Source organism: Callorhinus ursinus, unplaced genomic scaffold, assembly GCF_003265705.2.
Source record: "Callorhinus ursinus isolate GAN/ISIS: 27379988/994484 unplaced genomic scaffold, GSC_fseal_2.0 scaffold20, whole genome shotgun sequence".
NCBI classification, from domain to species: domain Eukaryota; kingdom Metazoa; phylum Chordata; class Mammalia; order Carnivora; family Otariidae; genus Callorhinus; species Callorhinus ursinus.
Genome location: NW_027397082.1, coordinates 3558915 through 3569621, shown reverse-complemented (window position 1 = coordinate 3569621; position 10707 = coordinate 3558915). Strand labels below are relative to the sequence as shown.

At 44.5% G+C, this 10707-nt stretch overlaps 1 long non-coding RNA gene across 3 annotated transcripts in view; it reads right to left on the bottom strand.

Moving 5' to 3' along the window:
• Nucleotides 1-9443: 9443 nt before the first annotated feature.
• Nucleotides 9444-10707, bottom strand: part of LOC141369902 (uncharacterized) — a 4706-nt gene continuing 3442 nt past the window's right edge. For all 3 annotated transcript variants that reach the window (XR_003209944.2, XR_012381635.1, XR_012381634.1), the window contains 2 exons: nucleotides 10474-10656; nucleotides 9444-10134 (listed from right to left, as the gene is read on the bottom strand). This is a non-coding gene — a long non-coding RNA (uncharacterized lncRNA). The remainder of the gene's footprint in view (nucleotides 10135-10473; nucleotides 10657-10707) is intronic.

The following is a 10707-nucleotide window of genomic DNA, read 5'->3' as shown; positions in this document are numbered from 1 at the left end:
ACGATTAAAAGATAATGCCTATGAAGTGCTTAGCACCAGGTCAAAGTATGGTGGCTGTATCTCAGCACAGGTGAGCATATGCACTGGCAGTCAGACCAACACCTGTCAAGCCACGGTCCCACAGCTTGGCAGGCAACACGTTGTTGGTCCATCTTTGTCCAAAGGTGTCAATTCTCCAAAGGCCAGGTATCCGATGGGTATGGAGTCCCTCCCTGTTAAACGGTCCTGAGCAATATTATGTAGATATATTGATATATTTATACATTCTTGCTGTCCAGATGAAGTTACCTTTGGAACACCAAAGGCAGCCTGGAGGAAGAGAAGATGTCTGAAAGGGGCAACCTGAAAAGGTGTTTCTCTACTATAGAGGAACAGTACTAGTAGTGGAGGTGATGGTAACAGCCAAAGTAATAATCAAATCAGTAGCTGCTATTTACCATCCACCACATTGCTTGGTTCTCTTAACAGCCCTGATGAAGTGGTTACACTACCTTCACTTACAGATAAAGAACACAGGAAAGTTGCCCAGGGTCTTCACAACTGGTGAGCAGGAGAACCAGGCTTGGAACCTAGTTGTTCACATATTCCATCCTCCCAGGCCATACAACCACTCCCATCTCCTTTATCTTGGGTGTTTGCGGGGGTGAGAGAGCTAACTTTATATATGTGGCTGTAAGTGTTTGAGCCCAGTCCATGGAATCAACCTATCTTCTTTCCCTGAATCCTTTCCCGGACAGGTCCTCTGAGACAGATAGTGAACCCACTGGAATTTAAAAAACACAGGTTTGGGGGCGCTTTGGGGGCGCCTTGGTGGCGCAGTCATTAAGCACCTGCCTTCGGCTCAGGTATTGATCCCAGGGTCCTGGGATCGAGCCCCGCATCGGGCTCCCTGCTCCGCGGGAAGCCTGCTTCTCCCTCTCCCACTCCCCCTGCTTCTGTTCCCTCTCTTGCTGTGTCTCTCTCGGTCAAGTAAATAAAATCTTTACAAAACAAAACAAAACAAAACAACAACACATGTTTGTGCATGGTGCATGACAGGTTAGCAGTTAACTTTTCCTAATCCTGATTTTACACCCTTTTGCTGGGCACCTCCTCATCCTCTTGGGAAAGTTATAAATGTAGCTCTAAAACTTGAATGCAAATGGGTTTTGAGTAAAGACTCATATTTTCTCCTTCCAGGTACTTTTCAGTTTTATGTCCCAGAAATTGTCCCTTTCATAAATAGGCGTTATTTCCATGTGTCTACCCTCAAGGACTGTGAGTAATAGGATTTTAGCTGTCTGCAAAGCTGATCAGAGCCGGAACTTCATTTCACCACCTTTGACAAGCAGTCTTTGCTGACAGACTTGCTTTAGCACAAGAACTGGAGTGGGGTAGATCATAGAGCACAAAGATTATTCAAACTAGATCAATATAAACATTTCTGGCCTTAAGTTTCATAATGTTCAGAGATTATCATTACGTCTCCAGTTTGTTATTTTTGGCATCAGGGAACATGAGGTCAAATGAGGGGGGGGAAGCGGTTTCAGTCACCTGTCACTATCTCTAACATCCCACCCAAGAGTGATCTAACCTTTGCAAAGCCTTCCACTCAAATGCATTTTTATTGTTAGGTCGCACTGGCAATTCTCTGTTGCATTACCTTTCCTGTTTAAAAAATAAATTAAAACAATCTAAGGCGGCAGATAATGTTTAATGGAAAAGGGCAGCAATGGGCTAATGGTTGCCTAGCAACCACTAGACATTGTTTTCCTGCTTCACTTTAGAGAAGCCAAAATGGCGGCTATAATCCTTCTATAGCCCCCCTGGACAGTGTATATGTGAGTGACAGTTCCCTCTGGGCCCAAATCATTTTCTTCTTTGTCTTGGGCAGGAGATCATTCCTTTTTTAGCTTCCAAATGGGGGAAAACGCAAGGCCTAATTCTTGAATACACTAATGCCTACACTTTCAATCTTCTCAGAAAATCTATGGCTGAACTTTACAGGTTCTTCCTTTGGGCAGTTCTACTTAAGTGTTTTCATACATTCCCCATTTCCCTCTTTGAGTTCCCCTGTCAATCAATTACCAACCCTGGTTAAGTAGTTTTCTGAGGTCAAGCAAGGCACTTGACATGATTTAGTTTTAGAAAGTCTTTTCTTGCCTTATCCTCCTTTCTGCTTCCAGAAGGGTCTTGACTGCTCAGTTCCCTAGGGCCATGAGAAGCCTGGTAAAGCTTTGACCGTTGGGTGGGTTTTCTCACAACTACAGAATGGAAGGGGAGGAGAAATATGGTTATAGAAAGTATGTTTAGAATTTTCGGGATTATAAGCATGATCAGTAAGACTGAATTACTTTTTTAGAAATAACATTTCCATTAGCTTATCTCAAAAACCACAGGTCTATTGTAAGGAACCCAAAATACCTGGATTGCTTTAACTCTTTGCTACCCCTAAATCTTAAGTAGACTGGAAGTAGGTCTTGTGTGGCCTTGAAGGGAAAAAGGAAAAGCTACTATGTTGTAGACTGTCCATGACAGCTTGCTGATTTGGAGACGGACAGGATGTGGTTCTGTACCCACCTCAGAGGGCTGGGTACCCTAGAACAGCAGTGCTTAAGCAGGGTCCTCTAGGTGGGAAGAGTTCAAGAGGGCTTGGAATGACTGGAAACATGTCAAGATGCAGTGTGTGTGTTTACACATGTATCCTTTCAGAGACAGGGTCTGTCTGTAGCCTCCAGAAGGTTAAAAACCAGTGGCAGAGAAGATGAGGAAATGAGGCCTTGTCAAGATTTTTTTGGTTTCAGACAAATACAGTGACAATGCTTTAAAGCAAAAATGTTTCCAAAGAAGAGACAAAAGAAAGAATTTGTTAACTAGTTAGTAGGTCCTTTTGCTCATGAATTCAGTCAACAAACACTTATCGAGCTCTGTACCTCTCAGTGTGAAAGGTCCTAGGGATACAGTCTGAAAAGGGCACAGTCCCTTAAATCATGGTGTTGAGGTCTAGGGGGCTGAATAACATTAACTGAACATATTATATGCTAAGAATTTTATGCACATTAATATAATTCTCACAATCATAAATTTCAAATCATTATCATACTAAACTTCAGATTATATATGAACTGAGAGCCTTTTGACTCTACGTTCAGTTCTTTATCCACCTCATCTATAGGAACTCAGATTTGGGGTATTCTTTGGACAGAATCTGAAGGTTTGAGCAGTTTTGACTAAAACAGCTTCCACCTGAACTCTAGCACAGGACCGGGTCTTATTTCCCTAAAGATCCAGGGAAACAGAAAATGCTCTGACCATACTCTGCCCACAAAATTAACACAGTAATACCAGCTAACGGTAACTGTTTACTGCATGCCAGGTCTTCTGCTACATTCCCTGCATGCATGATCTTAATGTTCACAACTTCACAAGGTAAGCATTATTATCAATACCACTTTCCAAATAAGATATTGAGACTTAGACACGTCTGTTGCCATAGCTAGTCAGAGTCCAGAGCCTAGATTCAAACCCAAGCTTCACTGTCTTCCGTGTCAACGTTACGTAAATAATTTAACCTCTTTGGGTCACTGGGAAACTCTCTGAAGGCTGGATCCACCAGGTACATTTCTGTTTCTTCCAGAAAATTGGCACACCACAGGGAGTAATAACAGTGACACCGACACACACCTACATAAACACTTACACGGTATCATCACGAACTGAGAACGAGCTGAGACTTCACCCTACTTTTGAGTTAGCAAGTGAGCCTGCCACTACTTCATGGCTGCTGGTGGAAGACATTAGATGCAGAGACAAAGGGACAGTTTCTATCTCAGGAGCAGCAAGCCATTGTCCCGGCATTGTTTGTGCCAATTCCTACAGTGTGATACGAAGAGGGCCAGATGCCACCTGCTCACGGCATGGCTCTGAGCTTAGGGAACTGAATCTTTTATAAGGGGAGTTAAGCATGGCTGCCTGAGCTCCAGAGGGAGACGTCTGCTTTATTATACTGGACAGTAAATATGGCTGCTGTTTGCCCCAGAGGGAGGCACTATCTCAATTCTTCCAAGGCTTTTTATATACAAACATCCTTGCAAAGACAAGTTTGGAACATGGGGTAGTTACTGCTTGCTTGCAAGATGTGCAGAAATACAAGAGACCCCGGAGAACTGACTCCCCACAAGGATATTATTTGCTGTGTGTTGGGCTCTCAGCACCCCACAGCCCTATCAGATGGGTACTATTATGATCTCTCATTTTGCAGGAGAACCCAAGATGCAGAGATTACGTAACCCACTTGAGGTTACATGATTCATAGTGGCAAAGCTGGAATTTGAATCTGGGTTTCTCCAAGAGTCCAGTGTGTAACCACTTCACTATTTGAACATTTGCAGGTCTCAGCAACACCCCCCCGAACCCTCTCTTTTTCTCCACAATGTCTCACCATTACAGAGCCCAGCGGTTCTCAAACGTGAGTGTGCAAGTGTCACCTGGAGTGTTTGTTACAACAGTTTTTGACTTGGGTCCGGCCTGGAACTTGAGAACTTGCGATTTCTACATTTCCCAGGTGCTCCTGGTCAAGCACCCCGCTCTGGGGACCACTGTGATACCTTATAATTAACTTATTGTCTGTCTTCCCCACTAGAATAGGATATCCATGAAGTTCGGGATTTGTCTTTTTTTCTCCCCTAGTGCCATATCCTCCTCAGAGCTTACAATAGTGCCTGGCACATCCCAGGCCCTCAACACATGTTTATTTAAAGAATCAGGAAAGAAAATGGGGGGAAACCCATTTCTTCCGGACGGTTACGTGTCCTTAACTTTGGAGAACCTCTAGTGCCACCAGCCCTGAGCGGTCCTTACTGCCACGAGGCCAGAGGTAAAGCATCCAGGACGTGGAATCCTGACAGAAGGCAGCTTGTTCTGACCTCAAGAATTGTTGGAGCCACTTCTGGTAATTTGTGGATTTCATAAAAATGCCTTCCAAGGTGCAGAGAAACATCTGAGGACTTTAATTAAGCCCTCCACCATGGGGAATGGAACTTTTATGTACAGGGACTTTGGATTTTCTTTTTCTTTTTTATTTTTGAGCACTGTTGGCAAGGATGCAAGTACCCAAGCAAGGATTCCAATTGAGTTCTTTGACACGGAACCTTTTTTTCCAGTACTTTTTTTTTTTTTTTTTAAATGAAAGTGATTTACTGAGTAGAGCCGGCCAGTTGGGGGTTATGACCATTTATATTAATGGAATTTGACTCAGAATTTATACCACATGGTACACCTCCCTCCCTATGGTTTGTGATAAGACGTGCAAGTTTCAATGGCTTGTTTTTCTTTCCCATTCCAGCTTCCCCCTAGAGCAAGGAGGTGCTACTCCAAGACAATGATTCTTCAATGTTAGTATGCATTAATCACAGAGAGCTTATTAAAATGCAGAATCCCAGGTCCCACCTCCTATAATTTACATGTTTAACAAGTGATTCTTCTGCTTGCAGGTGGTGCCTGCTCACACTTTGAGAATCACTGGAATGGGGAGAAAGAGCAAAGGCCTGGCCTGGGTCTAATCCTGATCGTTTATGCTAAATGTATGGCTTTCGAGTTCTCTCTTAAAGGTCCCGGCAGCTGTTTCCTCATCTATAAAATGGGTGTGTTGTGTTTGGCTTCCAGGAGCACTGTATGAAAAGAGTAATGAGAACATGTTAGCTTCTCAACCTGCTAGACTTTTCTGTGATATATGAAGAATTAAGGCGTTTCTTTAAGGCAGGAGCATAGACAACACTGAATTCTCAGAGTTTTAAAAAATATTCAGTAGAACATTTCCTTGGAACAAAAGTTCCAAGGTTTCTGTTCTCAATCAGTCATGAGGATTTAGTAAGAACATCAAGACAGGATTTCAAATCGTTTAACAGGAAGGATCAGGTATGCATGTATTTATCTATCCACCCACCCATCCACCCACCCACCCACCCACCCATCCACCCACCCATTCATCCACCCACCCACCCACCCATCCATCCATCCATCCTTTTATCCACACAAAATGTTGGCCTGAAATGCCCAGCTAGCTGCTGGGCATGAGCATCAGCTGAGAGGTTTAAAACAAAAGTTCCAAACCACATAGTAATTCAGTAGGTCTGGGTTGGACTTGGAAAGCTACATAATATAGGGTTTCCAAGGATGTGATTTCCATACCTTGGAGGAAGAGGTCAAGGAAACCTTGGGAATATGAGAATTTAAGGTGAGCCTCAAATAAAGGATGGGTTCTGCTAGATCGGGATGGGAGGAGTTCAGCACAAACACAGAGCTGGGAATGCACACAGCCTCTTCCCAAAGTTCCCAGAACAAGAGAGCTGTTAGTCTAAAATGTTACCATTCCATAGCTATTATACAGTTAGATTTGTATTTCTCGGGGTGTTGCAACTAAATGTGTGGATTGTTAATAAATGGTTAAAAAACCCCACATATTTTTAAACAAAAACTAATAAGCACTGTGCTATCAGCAGAGTTTACTGACTTCTCAGAGCCCTTAATGTGCTGATGACGTGCACTGAGACAACAGCTGCAATATTTCCCATATTTGACCACACAAATCTGTTTTCCTTTATGGGACAAGATTCCATGGAACTTATTTCAGAAGTTACTCCTCTGTTTATAACTGTATTTATGTATCTATCTATAGATATTTACCTATATATTTAAGCACATATCCTGTAATAGTAGGTTTAATTTTTACTCCTTTTCCACTGTCTGAACAGCACCTGCTGTATGCACGGCTGTAGGTTGATGATGAGTTTTTTAAATCTTTAAACAGCTCACTAGTTTTCATACTATCTCAGAGATGGTTATCAAAATTAAAGGGTTTAGTTCATTCTTGGAATCAACACTCCCAACACTTAGGATTTCAAATCCAGTAGGCTTCCATGTAGCACAATCGGTCACATCAATTCACATTTACTCATGACATCAGGCGAGGTGTGGATTATTTACATCCTCCAGGCTTCTGGTCCACAACCCCATACCACTTGGAGACCTGGACCCAAGCCACGACCGGGATTGTCTGTGCATGTACCCGCAGACGTATTCACACTCCCATTATCTCCCCATTACTGCGTCAGTGTACCCATCCCCAGCTGCTATTTAGGCTGCTAACAGGTCCCCCTTTCTGGAGGACTGCTCACCATGAGGGAGGCCACCTTGCCCAGGGAAGTTATGGCCCTCCACCCCAAGGGCAGCCCACAGCCCCTGACTGACCCAATGGGAGCAGGAGAGGCTGGCTCTTTTGCTGCGGGGGGTGGGGGTCACAGATCTAAGGCTCGACTGGCTCTTTCCCTTCCACATCAGCTTCCCTCCCTCCCTTACAGGTTCTTCCAGAAGCACACACCTTTAAAAATAACTTCCACAAGACATATGAGACATCCCTTCTAGGAAACTGGAACAAAGTCACTGTCTATTGTGATCACGCCTTGATCCTGGATTTGGCCAAGATCCCAGGGCCCTCTGATGCTGTCTCAAAGGGCTGCCCCCCCACTGTTATCTTGCCTGGTGGCTCAGCAGCATCCACAGGTACCTCGACACAGTGGGATTCCACAGTCTACATCACTAAAGATGACTTACTACAAAATGTTGGGCTTAGCATGACTAAATGGGACTAAAATGCTAAATATGACCTACATTACCGGCTCTCCAACTTCCCTCCTCACTCCACATCACCATCCAGAGGCACCCAACCCTCCCCGCGCCCCTCCTACCCCATGCAGTCACCGCGTCTTGTCAGGTCTGCTGCCTGAACACCTCCGGGGTTCCTGTTCTCAATGCCCACAGCCTGGTTTAGGTTCTCTTCATTTCTTCCCTGGGCTACTGAAACCACCTAACCGGCCACTTTTGTTTTGCCTTCCAACCCACCATTCCTCTACGTGAGTTTGCACATTTCTTGCTTAATACGTGTCAATGTCCCCTCACTCCCTACACTCAGTCCAACCTTCCTAGCATGTCTCACAAACTGTGCAAGTGGGTTCCAGCCACCCTCTCCAGCGTCGTCGCTCAGCTGCTCGACCTCCAAACTCCATCCTACCCTGCTGCTGAACTCCTCGCTCTGCCCCCACTGTGCCACACTGCTCCTCCTGCCTGGGATCCTCATGCTTCAACTGTGTCTCCCGGCTGAAGTCCCAATTACCCGTTTTGACTTCTACTAAACATTGCCTCTTCCATGAAGCCTCGATTGACTTTCCGTGGGTGGCAATTACATTCTCATTTGAGCCCTCACTGATCATATAATTCTATTTCAGCACCTATACATCACACTAGATCCTTGGGACCTCTACCATGCACATTACCTGGTAACTGAGTGGCTATTTTGATTAGCTCTGTCAACACATCCAAGTAAGAATGCCTACGTCAAATCACAAAGAGCGGTCAGCACTCTTCAACATCATGCCTCAGCAGAACTTAGCTACGCCTCCAAGTCAAGGTCTGATGTGACCGAGGCAAGATGGCAAACACTGCTAGGTATTTGCTAAAATCTCTCTCCTCTTCTTCTTGGGAAACAGCCAGTCTACACTTCACAGCCTCTGTTGTGGTTAAGTGTGGTGAACTAATGAAGTTCCTGCCAGTGCAAAATGACAAGTAATGGGTTCCACTTCCAGGCCAGGCCCCAGACTTCCCATGAGTGCCCTCCCATGCTCTTTTCCCTTCCGGTTCACTGAGATGGTGACACCAGGGTTACTAGGGAAAGAAGGTGAGAGTTGCCGTCGGCCTGGGTCTCTGAGTGGCCACACTGACAGGACTTCCTTTGTCCCATGACCAAGAAGTAAACTTCTACGGTGTTGAGTCATCATTATTTTGGGGGCCTATTTGTTGCAGTAGTTAACGTCACCCTCACATGGACAGACACTATGATACAGCCATTCTAACACAGAGGACATGTTGACATAGTCTAAGAAATTACCAAGTATTGTGCAAAAACAGCTGCATTCATTCCTGAATCTGACCCCGTCAACGACCCTCACCTCTGTAGCAAGTCGGGGAAATAAAGTCAGGGTGTCAACCCCACTCCCTGTGAGGTGCGCACACATGGATCAGTCACTAAGCTAGTGACAGACTGTAGCTAGCTGCCCAGCTAGGAAACTCCAGCCTGGGGGAGCGAAGGCCTACCCACCCATGTGACTCAATTTTTCTAAGTTACTTATTACATGTAGATGATTCCTTCGTATTTGGAAAAGAAAAAGTCACTGATTTTCTAATATCCCACCTAAAATCAAGTTGTCCAGAACATGGGTTACCTACATTTCCCATCAGATAGTGCTGACTCATCTGTGGAACCACAAGAGTTAGTGTGCTATCTGACATACAGTAGGTGCTCAGTAAACGTTTCTCAGGTGTTATGTAGGGAGGAATTCACAGCAATCCAAGGCTTCATTGTTTCACTATTCCTTGTGACATTCTTAATTACTTCTTCTAGTATTACCACATTACAAATGAAAACTTTTTATTCTGGGCAGTCATAATTATACACTATCCATCAAACAATAAAATGTTTATAGCAGAGGCACATTCAGCCTGAAGATGAAGTGATATATTAACTTCTTGATCAAATGCCAGAACTTAGAGATGAATATGAAACAGACATCAATAATTACAGCTTGTACTATAGCTGCTGGTTTCTAAACCTTTAAGTTCAATGAACAAGTAATAACTGGACAGACACACCCTTCAGAAATTAGAGGTGGGAAAAGATGACCTCATTCCATACCTGTCACATGGCAGGCCCCCAGCAGCAATTCAGCAAGAGACATTCCATGGGCCCCACAGGAGGTAAGGGCCGGGGCTTCCAGAACAATGCCAGGGAATAGGCACAATCAGAAACCTGGCAGAGGAGCATCCAGGAGCTAAGGCTTCTCTTGGGCACTACCCTCTTCTCTCCTTCTATTCCCTTTTATTCTGTGCCTCCTTAAGAAACTTGTTCTGGACATAAAAGGCAGGTACCCAAATTCAATGTTTTAAAACTGCCATCTCACAGGGCACCTGGGTGGTTCACTCGGTTCAGCTCAGCTCATACTCCCGGGGTCCTGGAATCGAGCCCCATGACGGGCTCCTTGCTCAGTGGGGGACGGGGAGGGCTGCTTCTCCCTCTCCCTCTGCTGCTCCCCCTGCTTGTTCTTGCTGTCAAATAAATAAATAAATAAATGAAATCTTTTAAAAAAATGCCATCTTACTATGAATATTTTTATGCCTTTTCTACTTAAATCTAAACTTTGTTACTAACACTAATAAAAAGAGAAGTATCCCTTAGTTAATTCTTGATTTTACAAGCCCATCTAAAAACACAGCATACTGCATGGCATTTAATGGAGAGGGACCCCCGCTCTGCCCCGCCACCTGAAAAAAGCCTGTACTTGTGTTCTGGGGATCAAGATCACAAAAGCCAGTGCTATAGGAAGCTATTCTGATGGCACCACTGTATTTGAAGAAATTCTAGCAAAGTGAATCTGGAATACTCACAGGTGAGTAGGAGATACTGTTGAAGAAACACCACACTTCATTTTAAAACTAGAGCACAATGGTTTGGAGGCTCCTTTCTCAGTCTCTTCATGGCCATCTTGATCGGCTACATACCACCATGTTCTTGACTGGAGTCACAAATCACTTCCCCACTAAGTCTCGGGGCTGATGACAGCTCCAACACTGAGAGAGAGAGAGAGAGAGAGAGAGAGAGAGAGAGAGAGAGAGAGAGAG